Consider the following 24,570-nt stretch of genomic DNA (forward strand, 5'->3'; position numbering starts at 1 on the left):
GGGTATCCAGCATCTTGCCAACAAACTGACTCCAACCATAATGCGAAAGCCAAGTTAACTGTGAAATCTCTTTCCCACTTTGTAGTATTTTTGCCTCTTGAATTCCAATAGGTATCTTGCTACTTAGATCCACAAAACTTGTCCCAGGTAAACTTTGCATGATAAAATTGTGACGTGCAAGCTTGACACACACTCTAGTTTTCCTCTAAAAGAGGGTAAGTCAAAATATTATGACAGGCTTAACTGTAATTTCATCATACACTGTTGAGGTATTGTATGGATTAAACAAGATACTATCAATGCACTAATGAAGAACTCAAAAAAACGAATTTCTTGTTGCTACAATAATGCACACTCTTGGGATTCTCCAAGGAGCCACTAATTTATACACATTTGGAATCTTTACTTGGTCTGCAGAAAGATTAAGTAATGGTAGTGATCACTCTTTTTCCTCCCATGGAAGGTCTATACAGTGTCAGCAATAAATTGATTTAAAAGTGAGGTATATGCCTGACAAATAAGAGTCCGACTCTTCAACTCTAATTTAGTGGCAAGGAAATATTCACCTGTAAATGTTTGATCTTCTACAGTGTAAATTTCTAGATAAATGGCTAGCATAAATCTGTCCATTGTCCACATATCCCAAAAAACCATGTATATCTAGACTCTGGTTGTGTAAGGGAGGGGAGATCACATAAATAATCCATTATCAAAATAAAAAGTTAAAGCACAACATTCTATGGAGAACTTTTTTAAAATTTTATTACATACCTTAGAAAGTTTGAAAGGACATAACTGAAGTTTCCCTCTCCTTCCACACTTCATTAAATATGCCCCTTTTCCAATGCAGATGTCGTTTGCAGAATGACAATCATCAAATAAAATATGAAAAGTAAGTTTAATGAATTAAAGTAGCTTTGTTATACCTCAAGAAAATGGACTATGAGAAATTGGATTCATTCTCTACAAAAGATGATATAGCAAGATATAATTACAATTTTCACTGAAACAAAGGTAAATTGGATTCATGCTCTGCAATAGATGATATAATGAGATCTAATGACATTTTCAACTCAAACAAAGGTAAGTTGAGTAAGCTCAAGCTCCAAAATGATGGCATCCAACTTTTGAGTGGAAGTTACTATATATATTTTGCTAGAGGCTATAACATAAAGATATTTGTTATATGTGAAGATAAAAAAATGAAAAGAATGTGAAATTTTGACCATCAACTATAAGTTCCTTTCAAGGACTAGATCAAACCATAACATTGTTATCAAGATAATAAACTCACCCATGCTAGTACGCTTCTAGTAGTTTCATGATAAAACTCAAACTCAATAAACTTCAAACAACATAAATTAACCAACAATATGTCTGAGGTTGGTTACCTAAGGATTATATCATACTAAATTACCTTTTGCATCTAACATTGAAAATGAATATGAAAGAAATGAAGACAAATCAGTGATTATGATGGATGCATGTGATGAAATAAAATTAAAAAAGACCTTTCTTCTTGCTACTGATGAGCCTTCTAGGGGATTCTTGGATGAAGTTGATCCTGATCTTCTTTCTGAAATCAAAGAGACACTTTCTAGCTACTCTGATTTGATGGACAACAACCCTAATGCTTATGAAAATGAATATGGAAATCAATAAGCATCGATGAACCTGGTCTTGAATAAGGTGTATCAAAGTCTAATATGGATAGTATTTTAAATTTCTACAGCTAGCAGAGGGTTTTCCCAGTTGGGTTTCATAGAAAATTTTGTTTTTTTTGCTATAGTGTTACTGCGTTTTATTTCTATTCTATTCCACTACAAATTGTTAGAGATATTTTTTGTCTTGGTGCAACAATTAGTTTCAGATTTATTCATTCAAGCAGTAGCAAAATTTCAAGGAAATTGTACATAAGGGACAATTAATCTATATTTTCACTTAAATCTTTTACAAGTAAAATTCACAACTAAATTTTCATCCAAAGTGCTTAGGTTACTAGCAAGTGGTATCACAACATATCTCAAAATTGCAAGGCATAAATCATACTATTCAATAAGGTTGAGACTTGAGATACAAAAATCTTCCCAAGTTATGCAAGCAATAAAATTGCTGATTTTTAGTTCTAAATCTATCCAACCAGAACAAAATTATGCCATTTTCAAAACCCTCTAGTCAAAGTTATTCCTGGCCTCATTCAACTCAATTAATAATATGTCAATCTTGTTGAGATTTATTCTTTAGTTCATGCTTCTAAGTTATATATTTATGCAACCCAATTTATCATTTATGTTAAGTGATTATTCATTCAAAATTATTTAGTTCGTCTAGCGCATCTACCTAATCTTCTGATCCGTTTCTGGGCAGACTCTATCAGACATTTGCAGCTGAAAATAGAAGACTATTTTAGTACCTAGTGTTATAAAACTTTAATATGGAAAAAGTATTTTGGGTTGTTTCCCTAAAAATATTTACAAAATTTTCAATCCCAAAGCCATTTCAGGGAGAATTTTAGTGAGGGAGAAATTTAGTATTATTTTTGGAAAATTTGAATGAAACTAAAATAAAATTTTCTCGTTTGCTTAGAAGATTCCAACACCAAATATGAGTGAATTCACAGAACTTAAGGTTTGGAAATAATTAAATTTCACTTCATTTTTCCAGGACCATATATGAGTGAATTCACAAAACCTGAGATTTGGATTCTGGAAACACTTAAATTTCACCTCATTTATTAGGATTGGAAGTTCCTTGAGATGAAAACATGTAGCATTAAGGATCTACTTTGCTTGTTTAAGGAAAATGTTCAGTTTATAAATAGTGATATAAGAATCCTTGTATACATGCCTGACACAGTTCTTTGGTCACAACTAATGAAACTGAACTCCATCAATACATAACAGACAAGGTAGAATGTAAGAGATCATCTGCTTTTTCAACATATACTCTGACAAAAATAAACATCTATACAATCATATAAATTTTTCACCACATCAAAAAAGGAATTAAAAACCAAACACTATGGGATCATTAGTTATGGATCTAGTGATCAGTAGCAAATCTATGTCCTAGCCAATTTTACATCTCTCTTTCACTTTCTTGTTCTTGTCCATAAGTTTGTTGCACAACACCACTAGGGAAATTCTTCAGATTATTCACCAAGTATTAAGTGTTTTATTTTTATTTTTTCAAAAGAGCTATCATGTCTTGTTCGAAGTATAGACTTGAAAAAAAATAATGTGAAGACAAGAAGTGCATCATGCTGGTTTTCTTGCACTTATTATTCAAGAACAACTACAGGTCTGGGAGGAAGATTTATAATAAAAAAAAGGCAGTGAAATTACTCACTATCCTTTGCAAAAATTAGTCTTCAATTTAGCAACTGCTTAGCTCCAATATAATTAAGGCCATAAATTATACTCATGAAGAGATTATATCAGGAACAGGTCTGGGAGGAAGATTTATAAAAAAAAAGGCAGTGAACTTCCTCATTATCCTTTGCGAAAATTAATCTTCAATTTAGCAACTGCTTAGCTCCAATATAGTAGAGGCCATCAATTATACTCATGAAGAGATTATATTTTAGGTATTCTTATGGACAGTAAGGCAATATGCCTGCATACCCTTATGTGTGGTCTATTGTTAAACAAAGATCTTACTAATAATGGATCATGTGATCAAGTGAAATAGTGCTAATGTCAATGATGAAGCGAGTGATCGAGTAAAATATGAATTGTGATTGATCTTCGGTTATATGGTTGTGATCTTACTTCCCTCTTCTGCAACTAATTGTTGAACAATTCCAGATAGATAAATATTCCTAAATGTATATGAATTGTATTGAATTATTACTAATTTTTTATGGTTTATTTCTTTGTTGAACTAATTTTTAGGTTTTTCTTTAACTGCATGTGTTAGCTGCATTTGTGATTTATGGATTCATGATTAATGGAATGGTTGTGTGTATTTAGGTTGCATAAATCTATAGTTTCATGCATGTCAATAGTAAATAGTTAATAACAGAAACAATTCAGTTCAGTTACTTCATAAATTTGTGTGAATTTGGGTTCACTTTTTGTGTGAATTATTCAGTTCAGTTACTGCGTAAAATTTGTGTGAATTTGGGTTCACTTTTTGTGTGAATTAAATTTGTGTGAATTCGTAAATTTGTGTGAATTTGGGTTTAGTTTTTGTGTAAATTTGGGTGCTAAAATGAAGTACCACATCCTCAAAGTGCATAGAAGTTATTGGGTATATTACATGCATGGACCAATACCATGTAGCTATGTTTGACATACAGGCCCTAAAAATCTAGCTCCTATAAAATAGGAGAACTACCCACAATGAAAACTGACATGCACCTATAAATGTAACCAACATGATGGAATATGGCACATACAAATATAGGGCTGAAATTAATGCATATTAGATGTCCAATGATCCAAACGACATCTGAAGGCATTCACCAATTTTAAGAGCTTTAGTAGGAAGGCATCGACATATGTAGAGCATCTAGCTTGGTGGGCCTCAGAGTTTGTGAGAAAGAGTGAGTAGATCACAGAGTATTGCCTTATTTCAGTCTTTACAGAAATTTAAGTAATTTTTAGTTGTGAATCATATAAGTTTTAAAGTAAATTCTATTAATTTTCATAATTTAATGGTTTATTTCAGTCTTTACAGAAAATTTAAGTATTTTTTAGTTATGAATCATACAAGTTTTAAAATAAATTCTACTAATTTTCATAATTTAAGGGTGGTTTCACTAATCCAGAAATAGAGAATGAATAAAAAGAATAGGAGCTTGATCCAAAAATACAGAATGAATTATTTGAATAGGAGCTTATTGATGATGACATCACCGCAGGAGTCTTAGAGCGTCATTTTTATTCCATTGGAATTCAGTGAGGTGCGCAGTATTCTCATAATAGTGCTAGTGACCGCAATCTTAGAAATTTTGAACATCTAAGCCTCTCATTTGGGTCTTCTACCCCTACTTCTTTATTATAATAAATGGATTCCCAAAGTCATCAAATGCCAATGCCATCTCTGCAAAAAGTAACAAAGTGCGGCATAGAGATTAAAGCATAAACTTAAAAGCAAGGATGAAAAAAATAGTGAATTTTGAACCAGAGATCTGAGGTTTGTACTCCTCCTTGTGTGGAAGAAGTCTAAAAGTGGGGTGGAAATGCAGAGAGGTTAGAAATGAAACATACCTAAGCATCTTTAATGGAATTAAGATCCAATGGTGGGGTTCGATATGAGTTTGCTACTAGTAAAACCTTAATTCACAAATATCTTCAATATTATTTTCCCTCCTGCCTTGTGAAAAGTGAAAATATGCTACTCATAAACTTAAAAGCAAGGATGAAAAAAATAGTGAATTTTGAACAAGAGATCTGAGGTGTGTACTCCTCCCTGTGTGGAAGAAGTCTAAAAGTGGGGTGGAAATGTAGAGAGGTTAGAAATTAAACATACATGGGTGCCATTAATGGATTGAAGATCCGATGGTGGGGTTCGATATCAGTCTTCTACTGGTAAAACTTTAATTCACAACTCTCTTTAATCTCTTTTTCCCTCTCGCCCTGTGAAAAGTGAGAATATGCTACTCATAAACTTGAAAGCAAGGATGAAAAAAATATTGAATTTTGAACCAGAGATTTGAGGTGTGTGTACTCCTCCCTGTCTCGAAGAAGACTAAAAGTGTGGTGGAACAACGAGGTTAGAAATGAAACATACATGGGTGTCATTAATGGATTGAAGATCCAATGGTGGGGTTTGATATCAGTCTGCTACTGGTAAAACCTTAATTTACAACTCTCTTCAATCTTGTTTTCCCTCCCGCCCTGTGAAAAGTGAAAATATGTTACTCGTTTTCCCTCCACCTTATGAAAAGTGAAAATTTAATTCACAACTCTCTTCAATCTCGTTTTCCCTTCGGCCCTGTGAAAAGTGAAAATATCTACTTGTTTTCCCTCCTCCCTATGAAAGGTGAAAATATACTAATTGTTTTAGAACATAAATGAAGATTGGAATTGGGAGGGCTTTGTTCCATCAAAATTAAGGCTGAATTTTTCAAAAATGTTAAAATTTCCCTCCCTAAAAAACAGTAAATACAATATTTATAGAGTATAGAGTAGATGTGTAGGTGTAATGTAAGTATGTAAACAATTCTAAATATGGGATTAGTTAAATAATAATAGTGATAATAATAATAAAAGTCAAAAGTATGGGGATGAGTGCAAAAATCTAATTGTTGGTTCAATTAATAATAAAAATAATAAAATTCAATTTGTTATATTTTGATTTTGTTATTAACTTGTGAATATGTTTTGTTACAATACCCTGACCCAATACCATGGCTTATCAATACCTCAAGCCCAAAAACCATAACCTATTTCACAACCAAAATACTTTATAACAATATGACAAGATTCTTAACCATGGATATTCACCCCCCACTTTTCAGTGGATATTATTAACTTGTAAAAAATTGGTTTTGTTATAATATCATGGGCCAATGCTATGGCTTATCAATACCACATGCTCTAAAAACATAACTTATTTCACAATCAAAATATTTTATAATAATATGAAAATATTTTTAACCATGGATATTCATTCTCACTTTACTATGGATATTATTAACTTGGAAATAGACTTTCTTACAATACCATGGGCCAATACCATGGCTTATGAATATCACATGCCCAAAAAACATAACTTATTTCAAAATCAAAATATTTTATAAGAATATGACAGGATTCGTAATCATGGATATTTACCCCTGCTTTTTCATTGATATTATGAACTTGTAAATAGGTTTTGTTATGATAGAATGGGCTAATACCATGGCTTATCAATACCACATGCCAAAAAATCATATCTTATTTCAAAATCTAAATATTTTATAACAATAAGACAAGATTCTTAACCATTGATCTTCACCCCCACTTTGCAATGGATATTATTAACTTGTAAATAGGTTTTGTTACAATACCATGGGCCAATACCATGGCTTATCAATACCACATGCCCAAAAACCATAACTTATTTCACAATAAAAATATTTTAATTTAATTTAATTTTATAGCATTTTTTATTTAAAGCTAATAGGAAAAGGGTTGTAATTAGTTTTGAGATATATATAAACCCTCTATCCTCATGACTACTAAAATTATTCCCATATAAATTAAATTAAGGTTTTCATAAAATTAAAAATGAGAATACTTTTGTATTTAAAGATGTGAAATTTATATAATACAAATATTAGTAAGAACCAACATAGATCTATCTTAACTAAGAATCCAAGTGATGATAACATAAAAGTGAATGGATGAGAGGGGGAGGGATATAGTGACAAAGATGGAGGGTGGAGAGAGAGAGAGAGAGAGAGAGAGAGAGAGAGAGAGAGAGAGAGAGAGAGTGATGGGGGGAGACGGAGAGAAGGAGGTAGGAAGAGAGAGAGGGGAGAGAGAGAAGAAGAGAGGGGGGAGAGAGATATGGAGTTGGAGGGGGAGAGAGAGAAGAAGAGGTGGAGAGAGAAAGGGAGGAAAGAACTAAGGCATAGGGAGATAGAGGTGGAGAGAGAGAGGGAGTGACAAGGGATAGATGGATAGAGAGAGAGGGAGAGAAGAGAGGAGGGAAGAGAAAGAATAGGTGGGGATAAAGATAGGGAGAGAAGGGAAAGAGACAGAGAGGGAGGCACAGAGATGGGGGGGGAGAGAGAGAGAGTGATGGGGGGTGCAGAGGGAGGTGAGAGAGAAAGGGAGAGAGAGGACTAAGAGAAAGGAGAGAGAGATGAAGTTGGAGGGGGAGAGAGAGGGAAGGAAGAAGAAAGACATAGAGGGAGAAAGGTAGAGAGAGAGGGAGTGGCAAGGAAGCGATGGAGAGAGGAGAGATAGAGGGAAGAGACAGAGGCAAAGAGGAGGAAGGAGGGAGAGAGAGATAGATATGGAGAGAGAGTGTGTATATTTTGGGGGTGAGATAGAAAGAGGGAATAAGAAAGAGACAAAGATACAAATATAGATATTATATAGTATTATATAACTAGCCTAAATCCATCTTAACCTGGATCTATCAAGGGCCAAAAAAGAGGTTTGCACATCGAGAGATTGGATCCCTCTTGGCACTTGATAGATCCAGTTTAATATGGATCTAAGCTGGATTAATAAGTTTGTAGTTGTATTTGATAAACTAACACTTTTTTTTTATGGTTGTGTTTGAAAACATTTTTCTATATTTGGTGTATTTATCATAATAATAATACTATAATTTTAATTTAATTTTAATATTACCTTTTTTATGCAATTATTTTGTTGTTAGTTTATAGAGATAGACATGTTATACTTTTGGAATTTGAAAAGGAAACACATGCTCTTAACTTGGTTGTATTGAAAACATTTAAGTGTAGGAAAGAAACATGCCCTATTAACTTGTTTGTATTAAAAACATAAGTGTTCTTGTATACTAGGTTGGTGGAAACAAGAGAGAGTATATGATAAGTGGATTAAATAGTTAAAAAACAAATTTTAGTTAAGGAGAAAGTTACAAAAATCTTACAAATAGGCAAGGGTTAGGATATTACTATTTTGGGACATCTAAAGTTGAAGGTACATTTTATGGAGGTGTAGTCTAAGCCCTTGGGTGTAGGGCACATATTATGGGTATCTTGGATTTTTGGTGTGTGTTAGTGGTGTCAACTAGTGGTGGAGAGTCTAACCAATGAGTAGGTAAAGTTTTTCATTTACAAGGTTGGTATCAATAATGTATTCTCCCTATCTACCCAACTCTAAGATGAGGAGTGTGCATAATGGACTTATAATTGTAACAGATTGAAAATATTTGATTATCTTTAAGTTCAAGGGCTTGAAGTGGTTGCCTCAACCTACAAATATTTAAAGGAATTTTTTTTTTAATTAAACCCTTTTGGTTAAGGAGCTGCAAAAGAGGAAGGCCTTATGGCTATTTTTAAGGGGTTGTAATCACCCTTGGTAAATATGTAGATATGATGCTAATGGTCCTGATCTAAATACATTCACGTATCTAATGTAAATATTTTCCTATCACCTTGGATTGTATAAATATGAAAAATATTTTGTGCTTACCCTGATGTACATTTTGAAGTTCCACTTGCATGATTATGGGAAACACTTCTCAGTTATCCTTGTGTAGATGGGGAAGATCATAATTACTCTATGCCCCCAAATATAATAGTGAATAGTGTGTAACTGAATCAAAACCCTAACCATTGACCCAATCTCCATTGATGAGGCTTCAACCAATGGTCCTTAAGGTAACCACTTATAATTAATGATGGCACATTTTTCTAACTCAATGAACGTTGTATTAACTAGGGGAAGTTAGATGGAACCTCAATGACTTCAAGGTGAGGGTAATAACCAAAGTTCAACATATACCATAATAACCTATACATGTGTCTTTGTACCAGGGGAATGATACAAGTATAAGGAACTCTATTAATGGGGGGGTTAAAGAGCATATAGCTCGACTCATATAGTTAAAAGAGAAAAAATAATTCGATCCAAGACCTAAGAAGAGACTCACAAAAACTCACAGGCATAATATTTACAGGCCTTGATGCAGTCGATGAGGTCATGGAGATATTTTGCAACCTATTAGCACAAATGAATGGTTTTTCTCCTCCCTCACACCTTGTCGATTCTAAAACAGATTTAGGAAGAGGGAAAATGACAGATGGGGAGAAAATTGGAGGCCAAATGGCAGGAAAGGGAAAATCGAGTTAGCCAAGCCCTAACTAACTAGAAGGATGGAGTGAGAAGTAGAAAGAGAAGAGAAATTGGGACAAGGAGAATAAGAAGAAAAAGAGCACAATGAGAGGAGAGTAAGGGAGAAGGAACTGAGAGTGAACAAGATGAGGAGAATGCAATCAAAGGCAAGGAAGTCACTACGTAACTACTCGAAGGGTGTTCTTGCAAGGAGGGTGTCACACTTGGACATCATGGGGTTTGCACCACGAAGATAAAAAACTGAATTCCGATGTCATAGGTAAGCCTCCATCATGTTGTTAAACTGTACATTTCAAATTTACAGCATCAAACTGCCACTTCTCTACATCTAATTAACAATCGAGTTCTTAGGTCTAGCACAATGGGAAAATCACTACCATGAATCTATTTAGAGAACTACAATTTCCCAAAGATCTTATAGTCATATATTTGTTGGTTATTTTTACAATCCAAGATTCAGGAACCTTATCGTCATGCTTGTGGCTTAGCCACCTTCCAAGTAATGCGATAAAAACACCTAGTAATATTTTCACACTGAACACTATACAATAAAATTAACCATAATATCTTAGTGAAGAACAAGTAACTAGCTAGACTCTGGAAGGGTTTTTGGATTGACTGTTAGTGAAACTCATTGCAGTTAGGTGTGCCAATGTGTGTTGAGTGTTAGCGAGTGCTAGGGAAACACAAGGGAGCACTAGGTCAAAATGCATGGAAATGAATGAATAAGAGTGTGTGACAGGGAGTGTCAATGAGTTCCAGGTGTGGTAAGAGGGGAGTGACATGGTATGCTAAGCAGTGCTAAGTCATTCTAGCATGCCAGAGCGACATGCAACCAATATGTGCTAGGTGCCAAGGTGTGCCAAATAGTGCTAGGAAGTGTTAGGGAAACACAAGGGAGCACTAGGTGAAAATAATGCATGCAAATGAATGATTAAGAGTTTGTGACAGGAAGTGTCAGTGATTTCAGGGTGTGCTAAGGAGGGAGTGACAAGGTATGCTAGGCAGTGCTAAGGCATTCTAGAGGCTAGGGAAACATGACAAGATGTGCTAGGTGCTAAGGTGTGCCAATGCATGCCAGGGAGACTTATGGAGTGCTAGGGAAAAACAAGGGAGCACTAGTTTCAAATGCATGGAAATGAATGAATAAGAGTGCATGGCAGGGATTGTTAGCGAATTCTAGGTGTTCTAAGGAGGGAGTGACAAGGTATGCTAGGTAGTTATAAGGAATTCTAGAGTGCCAGGGTGACATGCCAAGATGTGACAAGTCCTAGGGTGTGCCAATGTGTGTCAGGGAGTGCCACGAGAACACAAGGGAGAACTAGTTCAAATTGCATGGAAATGAATGGAAAAGAGTGTGTGATAGGGAGTGTTAGCAAGTTCCAATTGTGTTAAGGACAGAGTGACAAGGGTATATTCTAGGCAGTGCCAAGGCATGCTAGAGTGTCAGGGCATGTTAGGGAGTGGTAGGATATGTTAGGGAGTGGCAAATCATGCCAAGGAATGTAGGGGATGATAATGTGTGCCATGTTGTGCCAATGGATTGTTATACATGCCAGATGTTATGGCATGTGAATATGTAAACTATGTTGCTTAGTTGTTTTATGGGCGCGGTTGGATGTGAGCCTTGACTTAGAAAATTTTTAAGTGGGATAAGTTAAGATTGGACATGAGAAGCCTAATATTATTTATAGTCCATTAGGGGAACAAGGCATAGTTTAGTTGTAGTAAATGTAACTTGGTAAAGTTGTTGTAGTCGAGGCAAGACTTGGTTGGGTTCCTAAGTCTAAAATAAAATAAGGGTAGTTACGAGGGCATGATAATTAAGGAGTGCCATGGTATTCCAAGGAATGAAAAGGTGTGCTGACATATTCCAGATAGTGTCAATGCATGTCAAGGAGTGCTTGGGAGTGTCAAGGAATCACAAGGGAGAACTAGGTCAAAGTGCATGGAAATGAATGAATAAGAGATTATGCCAGGGAGTTTCAGTGAATTCTAGGTGTCCCATGGATGAAGTGTGTTAGGAGAATTTCATATTAGGACTTGTAGGAGGAAAGCCTGCGATTGTGATAAGAGAATGGAAAAAGCAGTTTGAGACAAAGGGAGACTCTAGTATAGGCACAACACTATTTTTTCAACTACTTGGTTGGGTTCCCAAGTCACAAAAAGGTAAGGTTATTTATGAGGGCATGAAAACTAGGGAGTGCCAAGGTGTGCAAGGAATTTTACTAAGTACTAACACATGTTAGAAAGTTCCAAGGAATGTTAGGCATGTCAAGACATGCCAAGTGCTAAGGCATGCCAATGTGTGCTAGGTTCTAGGATGTTGTGCCAACACATGCTAGGGATTGCCAAGAAAACACAAGGGAGGACGCATTTCAATTACATGTAAATGAATGAATGTGCATGTGTGATAGGGAGTGTTAACAAGTTATAGGTGTGCTAAGGAGGGAGTCACAACGTATGATAAATAGTGACAATAGATTATAGAGTGCTAGGAAAGCCTACTAAGATGTGACAAGTGCCATGGTGTGCCAATGTATGCCAAGGAGTGTTAGGGAGTGCTAGGGAAACACAAGGGAGCACTAGGTCATAGCGCATGGAAATGAAGGAATACGAGTGTGTGGCATGGAGTGTCAGTGAGTTCCATGTGTGTTAAGGAGGAGTTACAAGGCATGCTTGGCAATGCTAAGGAATACTAGAGTTCTAGGGTGACATGTGGCCGAGATGTGCCAACGCATGAAAGGAAGTGTTAGTTGGGAGTGCCAGGGAAACACAAGGGAGAACTATGTCAAAATGAATGGAAATGAACAAATAAGAGTTTGTGATTAGAAGTTTCAGTGAGTTCCAGGTGTGCTAAGGACAAATTGACAAGGTATGCTAGGCAGTGTTAATGCATGCTAGAGGCTAGGGCGACATGCCAAGATGCCATAGGTGCTAGAGTGTAACAACACGTGTCAAGGGGTGATAAGGAGTGCTAGGGAAACACAAGGGGGAACGAGGTAAAAATGCATGGAAATGAATGAATAAGAGTTTGTGACCAAGAGTGTCAGTGATATCTAGTTGTGCTAAGGAGAGAGTGACAAGGTATACTATGTACCTCCAAGGAATGCTAGACTGTTAAGGCGGTATGCCAAGATGTGTCAGTTGCTAGGGTGAGCTAGGGAGTGTTAGTGGGTGTCAGGGAAACATAAGGAAGCACTAGGTCAAAATGCATGGAAATGAATGAATAAGAGTGTCTGAGAGTGATACAGGTGGATGTTGGTGGCCACCCTCCTCTCCCACTTGGACCCCCACAATTGTCCCTTTCAGTCTTTTAGTTTCCTTAATTGTAGCACAATTTACTATTTTTAGCAGTTTTTTAGGTCCTGAGGTTCTGGAGCCGTTTTGAGGCCCTAAATGACGTTTTTTAGGAAAAATTGAGAAAACTGGGTCCATGGACCATTGTTGCTCGTCCCAAAGTTGTACTCGAATAAATCTTTCTAATGAGGTATTGTGTGTGTCAAACGGAGATTGTATGCCAAAGTTACGACCCCGGAAGTTGATGTACCTATTTACCCAAAACGGGGCCCATAGTTTGGCGCTTCATCTCCTAGGATTAGGGTTTTTGAAGTTTAGGGCTTTACATTGTTTCTCAAAAATATATAGGCCTTCGAGCCTCATTGTAAGACAGATCAGAGGCATGTCGCCACCACATCTCTCCTCATAGATAAGCTACCCTCGCCTGAGCTAGTTTATTTCCATTTTTGTTAGTAAGCATATTTCAGTATTTTACATTAATGAAATGAAGTATTATTTATGTTGCATCTCTTTATTTATGGTTATCTCTATAATATTCATGTTTAAATCAGGATTAGAGAGGGAGTTTCAATGAGTTCTAGGTGTGTTAAGGAGGGAGTGACAAGGTTATATGCTAGGCAATGCCAAGGTGTGCTAAAATACCAAGGCATGTCAGGAAGTACCACAGTGTGCTAGGGAGTGTCAAAGCATGCCAAGGAATGTAGGGGATGTTAAAGCATGCCACATAGTGGTAAGGAATTCTAAGACATGTCAGGTGTTATGGCATGTCTAGATGTAAATTGTGTTGCTTAATTGTTTTAGACCAAGGTTGGATGTGATGAGCCTTGTCTTGGTAACTTGTTAAGTGGGATGACTTGAGATTGTACATGAGTACCCTAATATGAGTTACAAGTAGTTCTTAGGTGAACAAGGCATATGTTGAATTTCCATGACACATGAGAATCTGGGTTTGGCCTTAGAATTTCTGATGCGAACACACTCAAGTGCCACAACACATCTACTATGTAGAATGAAATCTACCCTGAAAGAAAAAGTAATGGATTGAATGCACAGAGTTTAGGGTCTTCCACATCTTCATATGTTAATGCTTATTATTGTGATATACAATAGCCATTTATATGTCTGGTATAAGACTCCTTTGGAGATTTCTATCCAACACCAACGTCTATGTGGTAAAAGGTGTACTATCAGAGGTTGCTCCATCAAAAATAGAAACCAAAAGGGACCTTACTGTGCACATAGATGAAGAGTTAAGAAGATTGTTATCTATGAGTGTTGATGTGGAGGTATGGGACAAAATTACACAGGCAGTGAACCTTTTTGTTCAACCAATCAAGATCTAAAAAGGAAAATGTGTGATTATATATACATGTGTGATAGTATTTTGAGAAATGCCAACCTAACCCACAAATTTGTCAACGTTTTGCTGGAGCTGACCTATAATTGTTCCTAAATTTAATAAACAAGTAAAATGGGATTGGCTTTTCAATACAAAATATAAATTGATAGGAACAGGGCCAAATTGTGAAAGTGTAAAAATTGGTATGGTTTAAAGGGACTAATCCCTTTGAAAATTCTTTAATGTGGCAATGAAGGTTGAGCCTCGTTCTATAACCCCTTTAGGCATCCATCTTAGGAATTGGTGTAGGATGCAACACTTCAGAACAATTTTTGTAGCAGTGATGTCAACACTTGTATGGTGACATGTGGTTGGAGTTGGCTTGTGAAAGATCATTGGTCTACTTTGGAGCTTCTCTAGGGTGATGCCTTAGATGCTTTGGAATATGAGGGCGTGATTTGATATTTAGTTTGCATTGAAGAGGCTTTGGAGGCTAGATACTGCAGAAAAACCCCTTGTTCTGAATAAGGAAGCACATTCCATTGAAGAAATTAATAGAAAGTACACAGATTTGAAACTCAAATCACATCACTATTTATTACTCTTTGAAACGAGAAATAACTAAAAATTTCAAACACTACTATTCACTTTTCCTTTAGTCTAGAAGGTACAATGAATCTGGAAACATGTACAACAATGTCTCAACTTTCTTAACTCCTAATCCTAATGCACCTTCCTTGCATGGATATACAAGACAATTAAAGTCTACCTCTACTGAATATTATATGAGATATGCAAACATTCTTCCTTAGCTAAGGCTGAGAATTAATAACTAGGGAAGTGCGCCTTTTAACTGTGCATGCAAAAACTAAATAAAGCAAAGCGTTTCGCTACTCCATGTGCCAGAAACGAATCCACTACCTGAGGTAAGTGCTTTTCCCAGAATAAGATATTAAGTACTCGAAAACTTTGTTGCTTCCTTCAAGGGAGGTGTATGCCAAACAAAACTAAGCTATCTTGCACTATCCTCCAAAATCATTCACCTTTAACATAAATCTTGTGCCTAGAAAAATGTAAGAGATGAATATCCAACAGAATTTGCTGACCAACCAAAGACCCTTGTGCCCAAACAGAGGTGTAATAAGGGAATGTCAACTAGGGTGGAATCTTTCACCACTGAAATTGACAAGAGATATAAGGGGTCAAAAACTATGAGACCTAATTCTCAAGAACAAATGAATTAATCCACACTTGGTGATCCAAAATGAATTCAATCCTTATTTATTTATAGATTTTCCAAAGGGGTTTCATATTCTTAAGTGATTGATTAAACCCTACTCCAAACCCCAAATTTGGGTTTTTTAAGCCCAGTTTCCCCAAACATTGCCCAACAATGGGTATTTTGGGGTTTTTTTCCCATTTATGGAGGACTATAGCCTACGGCGATGGATAGGATATTACATCCCAATCGTCCTCAATTTGTAGAGGATGTTACATGGCACCTAATAAAAGAAACAATGCTTTAGTTTAGGAGGTAATAACTAAATTCTTATTTCTTTCCACACAGGACATACATCTTGCAAAAATGATCATGGGGTACAAATACTACAAAAGGCTTAAATCTTACTAGCATTGTCATAGTCCAAGAATAAAAACCATTTCACATGAAACAAGGTCAGTACCACATGCTACAAGCAGAAATGACAAATTCAAAAACAATATACTTATTCAACTAAATAACGATGAATCATATTAGTGCACTTTAAATTGAATATCTTTTGAGTTGTAGTTTCAATCAAAATTTCTCAGGTTGGATCATAATTAAGAACTCAATGTTGTTTTGGGTCCAATTTGGAGAAAAGGAGGAGCTCTTGGTGACAATGGAATGATTAGGCTTTTCAGAAGGGAGCTATACTATACTTTTCAACATACAAGCCATTCATTCTAGTGGAGGAGATATAGAGAAGCCTTTAATAAGGACCTTTCCAAGAGAAATTTGGAGGAAAATCCATTTTCAAAGCTTAAACATAGTTCTAGATTCAAACAAGAGTAGTCATTTTTTAGAACAATTATTAATTCCCAAGAAATTGGAGCCAAGCTGACATGTTGACCATTTATTCTTCTACTAGACAAGGAATCATTTATGAAAAGTATTTGGCCCTTTTATCTAGTATTTGATGTAAATCTCTTGATTAGAAATGTAATTAGAGATGCAGTTTATATTAAGAAAAAGGGAAAAATAGAGGGCTAGTTAATAATTATCTCTAAAAAACTCTCAATAGAATCCTAACATATTTGAAATGGAAAAGGTTAACTCCATCGCTATTTTTTGCTTTATAAACTTTGCTAATTTCCATGATTGAAGCATGTATTCATGCCTTGAAAGAAGCTCACAAATGCTTTTGATATTGGTTGAAGCGAAGAAAATATGCAAAGTTACACTCACATAGAGGTATGGAAAAAAAGTATGTGGAGATTATTGTCCTAGAATTCGCACAAAGAATGGACAAAAGGTGAAAAAACCAAGTCAAAATGTATGTGTATGTTTTGTCATGCAGAGGTAGGTGTTAACTCCACACTCTACAGCGAAGGCTTTGTGGTGCAAGTGACACAAAGGTTTGCATGAAGAACTCTGGATTAAAGGGAGTGGAGCTTGATGCTACATGTACACTATTACCCCACTTTCTGTATGAGTTACAGGAGATAAAAATAATGAGTTATGGGAGATACAGAGTAGATACTATTTTTTTTCAAATTTAATTAAAAATATTACTATGTATTCCTCGACATAAAACAAACATCTTCCATAAAATATTTTCTCCATGAACCTAATTTAAAATGAATCTCTTCCGTTGATGCACCCATCCACAAATAGAAGTGATGTCGATGGGCCAATTTCAGTTTATAAAATTCACAATTAGTTTCAATCGTAAGATCTAATATTTTCAGTTCAGATTTCAGTTACAAGCGGTGAAACATGGTTGGCCGATCAATCACGATTAATAACGAGTCAGAATTTGTTCGCTCTCCAAACGATTTGATCCAAATATTTGGGATTCAAACTCATGTTGACCAATTTTAACTCGTGGTCAATGCAAGTTTGACTTGCAACTTGCTGATTAAAGAATATTTTTGCGATTGATTCTGATTTATTCGATTTTCGGCCTTGACTCGACGAGCACGAGTTTTTCAAGTTTAGGTATGTCGCATTTCTAAAAACTAAACGTCAGCCATTCCAAAATTTATTTCTCATTTCTCAGGCCCGTAATTCATATGTTGAGACCTTTAGTAAACAATCACTACTCACTATCTCACAGTCCAGACTCCATATCGAGGAACCACCAGCATGAGCCTAAGTCTAGACTCCATATCGTGCAGTCGCTAGCGTGTGCTCTATCCATACTCCATATCAACCCTCGGGCAGTCGCGCAACACCTTCAGTGTGTGTTACCATTAGGCTTAGCTACTTCACTATTCAAAAATCGAGGTACATTGGCACTTGGCTTAAATAATAGGTATATTACTATATTGAAGTTTCAATGTCGTTTACAATGACAAGTTTCAAGTTTCATTGTTCAGCAATCGTATGTTCGACGTATTACTTTGGTTATGACTTTTCAACCCCATAAATGGGGCTTAAATATATTTTAAAAATGCACTAAGAAATGGTTTCATACCAACCACCATCCAACTCATCAAGCATTCCTTCCTTGGCTGATGTCTTGTCAACTCAAAGGCTTTAACCATCCATTCACAACTTTGTGTATTTTTGTTCTTCCATAATCTATTATTGATGTATTGGTTTAGTTGTCTTATGCTAAATGAACTTACAAATTAAAGATTACAATGCAATATATGTTGATAATATTTCCTTTAGGTAGCATTTCCTCATATATATCTAATTGTGTTTTAAGGTGATAATGATATATTACGTCGAAATGTGTTTTTGTTGTTGGAAAGACTCCTCTTTGATCCTTATCAAAACCTCATATCCTTTAAAACCAACCCTCTTTTTTGCGATGTTCTATATGGAATTTTTAATTTTAATTTTTTATTGTCTTTTAAAGGAGCCAAACCGCTATTTAAACACAAGTCCAAAACAACAACAATGTCGAGGGAGAAGGACTTTTATTGGGTTTATTGTGACAAGATTCTTGGAGACCCAAAGCTCCTTCGTAAATTTTGCAAATCGAAATGTAGTGGAGGCATTTATAGATTCAAGTACCACCTTGCGCAAATACCCGACCATGATATAGGTCTCTGAAAAAAAATTCATGGAAATGTCAAACACCAAGAAACCTTGTCCATTGATATGTTGAGTCAACATAATGCAAAGAAAGAAAAGCAAAAAAAAGAAATAAGAACTCCTGTAGTTGACAATTTTTCTTCCACTACCCCATTGTCATCTCCCTCTATTGAATCCTCAATGTAGTTCCAAAGTTTCCCACACATGCCTCCAAGTACAACTCAAACTCAAGGCCAAATGAATCCTCCTACATTCAACATTGCAAGTGGAAACATAAACACCTTTTATTCTCCCCGCACAAAACCCGGTTCCCAACCTACCTTGGATACCACTGGTTGGAAATAAAATATCCATAGTCAGGCAAGGAAGGCCATTGATAACTTTTGGTACTATTTTGACATACCTTTCCATTGTGCCATAAGTCCTTATTGGCAAGCTATGATTGATGCAGTTGTTGTTACAGGTCCATGGTTCAAAGCCCCTTCATCAGAGAGAATTAGGACAAATTTTCCATTAGAAAATGTTGAAGATGTCATGCTTTTGCTATCCGAGTTTCGTTCATCATGGGTAGAAACAGGGTGCACCATCATGAGTGATGGATGGACATATCAAAGGAATAGAACTTTAATAAATCTCCTTGCATCTTGTCTAGTAGGTACAATGTTTCTCAAATCAATGGATGCCTCAAACAAGGTTAAGACTGCACAACTTATTTGTGAAATGATGGAGGAAGTCGTTCAAGAAGTGGGAGAATAACATGTTGTACAAATTGCCATCGAAAATGCAGCTAATTATATGGCTACTGGTAGACTTTTTGAGATTAGGCACCCCACTATTTTTTGGACCTATTGTGTTGCCCATTACATAGATTTAATGCTTGAGGACATTGGTAAGCTTCATTGGGTATATGAGGTTGTGGAGAAGGAAAAATCCATAACCAAATACCCATAAAACCACACTATTGTTCTAAACACCATGAGAAAATACATTGATGGTAAAGAAATTGTTCGGCCTATTGTGACTAGATTTGCAACAAATTTCATATCTTTGCAATTTGTGGCCGAGCAAAAGATAAATTTGAAGAGGATATTCTTGGGACCTGAGTGGATGGCCTCTAAACATTCCAAGACCCTTGAAGGCATTGAATTTGTTGCACTTGTGTTTAATGACGGTTTTTGGAAAGATGCCGAAGAGATTATTGTTGTGATGGAGTCCCTTGTTAGAGTTCTCAGTTACTTCAAGTCTTTTAACTTTTTCATGTTTTAAATTTCATTTCAAGCTTCTTTTTATTTTCAATGTTTCATATTTATTTAAATTTGAATCGCTTGAACTTTCAGGCTGGTTGATGCTGATAAACCCTCTATGGGTTGCATTTATGAGGTGATGGATCTCGCAAAGGAGGCCATCATAAGAAGATATGAGGATGAGGAGGCAAAGTATATGCCTCTTTGGGAAATTATTGATGCATGTTGGGGTAGGAAATTGCATTCCCCCTTACATGCTGCTAGGTACATCTTAAACCCATAGTATTTTTATGATAAGAGAAAATTTAATGAGGATGGGGAGGTTCGAAAAGGACTTATGACATGCATGGAAAGGTGCTTCCCTGATCCAGAATTTCAAAGTCGTGTCTTTTCCCAACTATAGGATTATAGAGCACAAGCTAAATTATTTGCATATACCAGTGTTATACAAGAAAGGTCTAAGATGTTGCCAGGTACCCTTTGAGGCTTGAAGGCTTCATCAATTCATTAAATTTGTTTAGATTTTATTTTGTATGTTAAATGTTTTATTAAATTTTGTTGTCTTTTTAAGTTTTTACTATTTAGTATTTAGTACTTCTACTAACAGACCCTTTCCACTTTCTAATCTTTGGTGGAAAAACTTTTGTAGTGATATGCCAAATTTGAAGAGATTCGCCATTCAAATCTTAAACCAAGCATGCAGTGCTTCAGGTTGTGAGTGCAACTGGAGCATGTTTGAGAAAATACATTCTAAGAAGCACAACCGAATGACACAAGAGTGCTTAAATGACTTTGTATTTTTCCATTACAATCTACCACTTCGCAACAAGAAAATACTAGGTGAGAGCTTGAATTTGAAGGTTTCATAATCTGATTTGCAATTTAAAGTTTAAACTTTAAAGTTCAAAGTCAAACTTAAATTCACATTTCAATGTCTCATGATAATGATAAGTTTGGATCATTCACCAATAGACCTTGAAGAGATAGATTTAGAAACTACAAATGCAATAGATTGGGTCCAATTAGAGGAGGCTCCTCTTTTAAGCCTACATGACTTGAAGAACTTTGAGAATCAAGCAAGCGAAGAAGTGGGAGGAATAACTTCTAGTTCTCACTCTTAAGAGTGTTAGACTCTTAGTTACTGATTTTTTTCTAATTAGTATGCAGTTGTTTGTAAACTTTTAGAAGCAATTGCTTCTAGTTCTATGTAGTCACTAGTTAGGAGTCATGAATCAGTACTTTGGATCATGTTTGGAGTCATAACATATATGAGATGCTTATTCATTCATAATATTTTGGAAATATATTGATATTATGAATTGTTTGGGCATGGATTTACTGAATACCAATGAAAAATATTTTTTTAAATTCAATATATGTGTATATTCTTTTTTAATGAATTCACTGATTTTTTGTTGATTTTTACCCAATCCAATTAAAACTCTTAGTTCTTTTGCCTCGCTGATTTATTGTCTATTCCGAGTATGGTAACATTGGTTACAAGTTTCATTCTTAATTTATGAGTGCTAAGGTGTGCTAGAGATGCATTCCGAGGAGTGTTAGGGAGTACTAGGAAAATACAAGGGAGAACTAGGTCAAAATGCATGGAAGTGAATGAATATGAGGGTGTGTTGGGGAGTTTCAATCAATGCTAGTTGTCATGCCAAGGAGGGAGTGACAAGGTATGCTAAGCATGGGTAAGGCATGCCAGGGAATATCAAGGAATGTCAAGAAGTGCTAGAGTGTGCTAGGTAGTTCCCAAATTTGCTAACATGTGCCAAATAGTGCCAAGGCATGCTAGGTGTTAAGACATGCTAGGATGTGCAGGGTGCTAGAGTATGCCAATATGCGTCAAGAAGTTTGAAGGCAACAAAAGGAGTAATGAAGCTAAAATTCAATGAAATGAACACATAATAGGGTTAATAAGTCAAGACTTTATCTTTTTCAAAAGGTGCATACTAGGCACACTAATAATATGTTCCAATACATGCCAAGTGCCAATGTGTTCCAAGTGCTAATGTTTTTCAATGCAATATTATTCCAAGGAGTTCCAGGGCATGCTAGGGACTACAGGGAATGCCAACACATGATAGGGGAGTTCTATGTTATGCTATGGCATGCCAACATGTTCTTGGGCGTCCTACTCATGGCAAGATGTTCTAGGTACAAAGATGTTCCAAGACATGCGAGGTGCCAAGGAATTTTAGTGTATTGTTCCAAAGCATGTTAAGGTGTGCCATGAGTGTTGAGGACTGTTACGTCTCTCTCATTAATAGAATTGACAAGCTTGATTATGTATTAAATAATATAGTTCATACACACACTAGTGGAACTTTATTTAAAGGAAATTTGCTAGATAATAAACCTAATAGAGATGAATCATGTGTTGACTCATAGGAAGACTATATTCTTATGACTTGAGGGCAATGATACACACTAATTAATTCTTAATAAATTGACTGACTATTATAACCACTATGACCTTGGACACATAATGAAAAAGACTCCACAACAATGGTCTTAAATCATTATATTTTGACAAAAAATATAGTAACAAGTACACAGCGTCATCAAAAACTCATTGGAATGATCAATGATGACAAACTTTTTTTTACTGTCACCAAAAGTAACCAAAAAGAGCATTGGTGAGGGTCAAAAAAAGATCGTCACTAGAAGTGTCAACAAAGAGAGAATTAGTGGTGGGCCTTTAATGACCCTCACCAAAAGTGTCACCAAATAGAGAATTAGTGATGGGCCATTAACGACCCTCACCAAAAGTGTCATTGAAAATGGCTTCGGTGACAAACCTTAAAGGACCATCACTATATACACTTACAACAATGATTTTTTAAAGACCGTCCCTATATGCGACATTGGTGATGGACCTTAAAGGTCCATCACAGGCATGAAGCGTCATCAAAAACTCATTGGAATGATCAATGATGACGAACATTTATTGACCGTCACCAAAAGTAACCAAGAAGATCATTGGTGACGGTCAATAAAAGATCATCACTAGAAGTATCACCAAAGAGAGAATTAGTGATGGGCCTTTAATGACCCTCACCAAAAGTGTCACCAAAGAGAGAATTAGTGACGGGCCTTTAAATACCCTCACCAAAAGTGTCATTGAAAATGGATTTGGTGACAAACCTTAAAGGACCATCACTATATACACTTACAACAACGCTTTTTTAAATACCGTCACCATATGCGACATTGGTGATGGAACTTAAAGGTTTGTCATAGTCATGACCCTCACCAATGACATTTTTCCTTGTAGTGCTGCCTACTACCATCTCCTTGATCAATGAAAAGTAATGCAGTAAGATCATTTCCAAAATTGGGAAATTTGTTTTCCTTATGATTTTCCCTCAACACAAGAAGAAGGTTGTGGCCACAACTTCCAGGCAGGGCTCTTGCGCACAGCAGTAGTAGATGGACAGGGTTGTGGAGGAGTACAAGAACATTTTCGCCTTACCTACAAGGGTACCTCTACACTGTACAGTCAAGCACTCCATCAATCTGACCCCTGTTGCGTTGCTACCCAATGGACTAATCTATCGACGCTTTGTTATGGAGAATGATGAGATCAAGAGGTAGATTCAGGAGCTGTTGTAGAAAAGGCACATCAAAAGAAGCTCATCACTGTATGGGAGCCTGATTGTATTGGTACAGAAGAAGGACAAGACCTACAGAACATGTATTGACTATCGGGCGTTGAACAAGGTCATTGTCCAGAATATGTACCCAAACCCATGGATTGATGACCTCCTGGACCAGCTCAAGGGGGCCAAATATTTCAACAAGATTGACTTGAAGTCTAGTTATCACTAGGTGCTTCTCAAACCCTTAGATGTGTGGAAGACTCCCTTAAAATCCAAGGAGGGCCTTTTCGAATGGTTGGCCATGCCTTTCGGGTTGAAGAATGCCCCCACAACCTTCATGAGATTGATGGACGACATCTTGCGACCCTTCACCAATGCATTCATGGTGGTGTATTTAGATGACATCTTGATCTTCAGCTAGAGTTGGGAAGAGCACCTCTACCATATTCGACAGGTCCTTCAAACCCTGCAACAAAACAAGTTGTGTGCCAATTTGGAGAAATACACTTTTGGCATGACCCAGGTTCAATATCTAGGGTACATCATTGATGAGCAGAGTGTGCATGTGGACCCTACCAAGATATAATTCATTCAGCATTAGCCAGCCCAACCACTCTAACAGAGCTGTGTATCTTTCTGAGTCTTGCCAATTTCTATCGCAGGTTCATGTTGGGGTTCTCTCATATCACTTGGCCTTTAAGTCAAGTCATTAAGGGTGAAGTGAAAGAAAAGTTTTTTGGTCTGAAACCCAACAAAAGGAATTTTCTGAGTTGAAGCATTGCTTCTGCTATGCACTAGTGATCACATTACCAGACCTGTAGCAACCATTTGAGATTGATATAGATGCCTCCAACTACGCTATTGGTGTAGTGCTTATTCGGTAGGGGCATCCAATGGCTTACCATAGTGGGACACTTTCAGACATAGTCCGAAAGTATCCCACTTATGGACAAGAAATGTATTCCATTGTGCAGGCATGCCGTCAATGGACACATTGCATTTTGGGGAAGGAAACGATCATCCACATAGACCACCGACCCCTGCATTTCATACAGACACAAGGGAA

Source organism: Pinus tabuliformis, chromosome 1_2, assembly GCF_031772625.1.
Source record: "Pinus tabuliformis cultivar Carrire ecotype Pingquan chromosome 1_2, CPIR1, whole genome shotgun sequence".
NCBI classification, from domain to species: Eukaryota; Viridiplantae; Streptophyta; class Pinopsida; order Pinales; family Pinaceae; genus Pinus; species Pinus tabuliformis.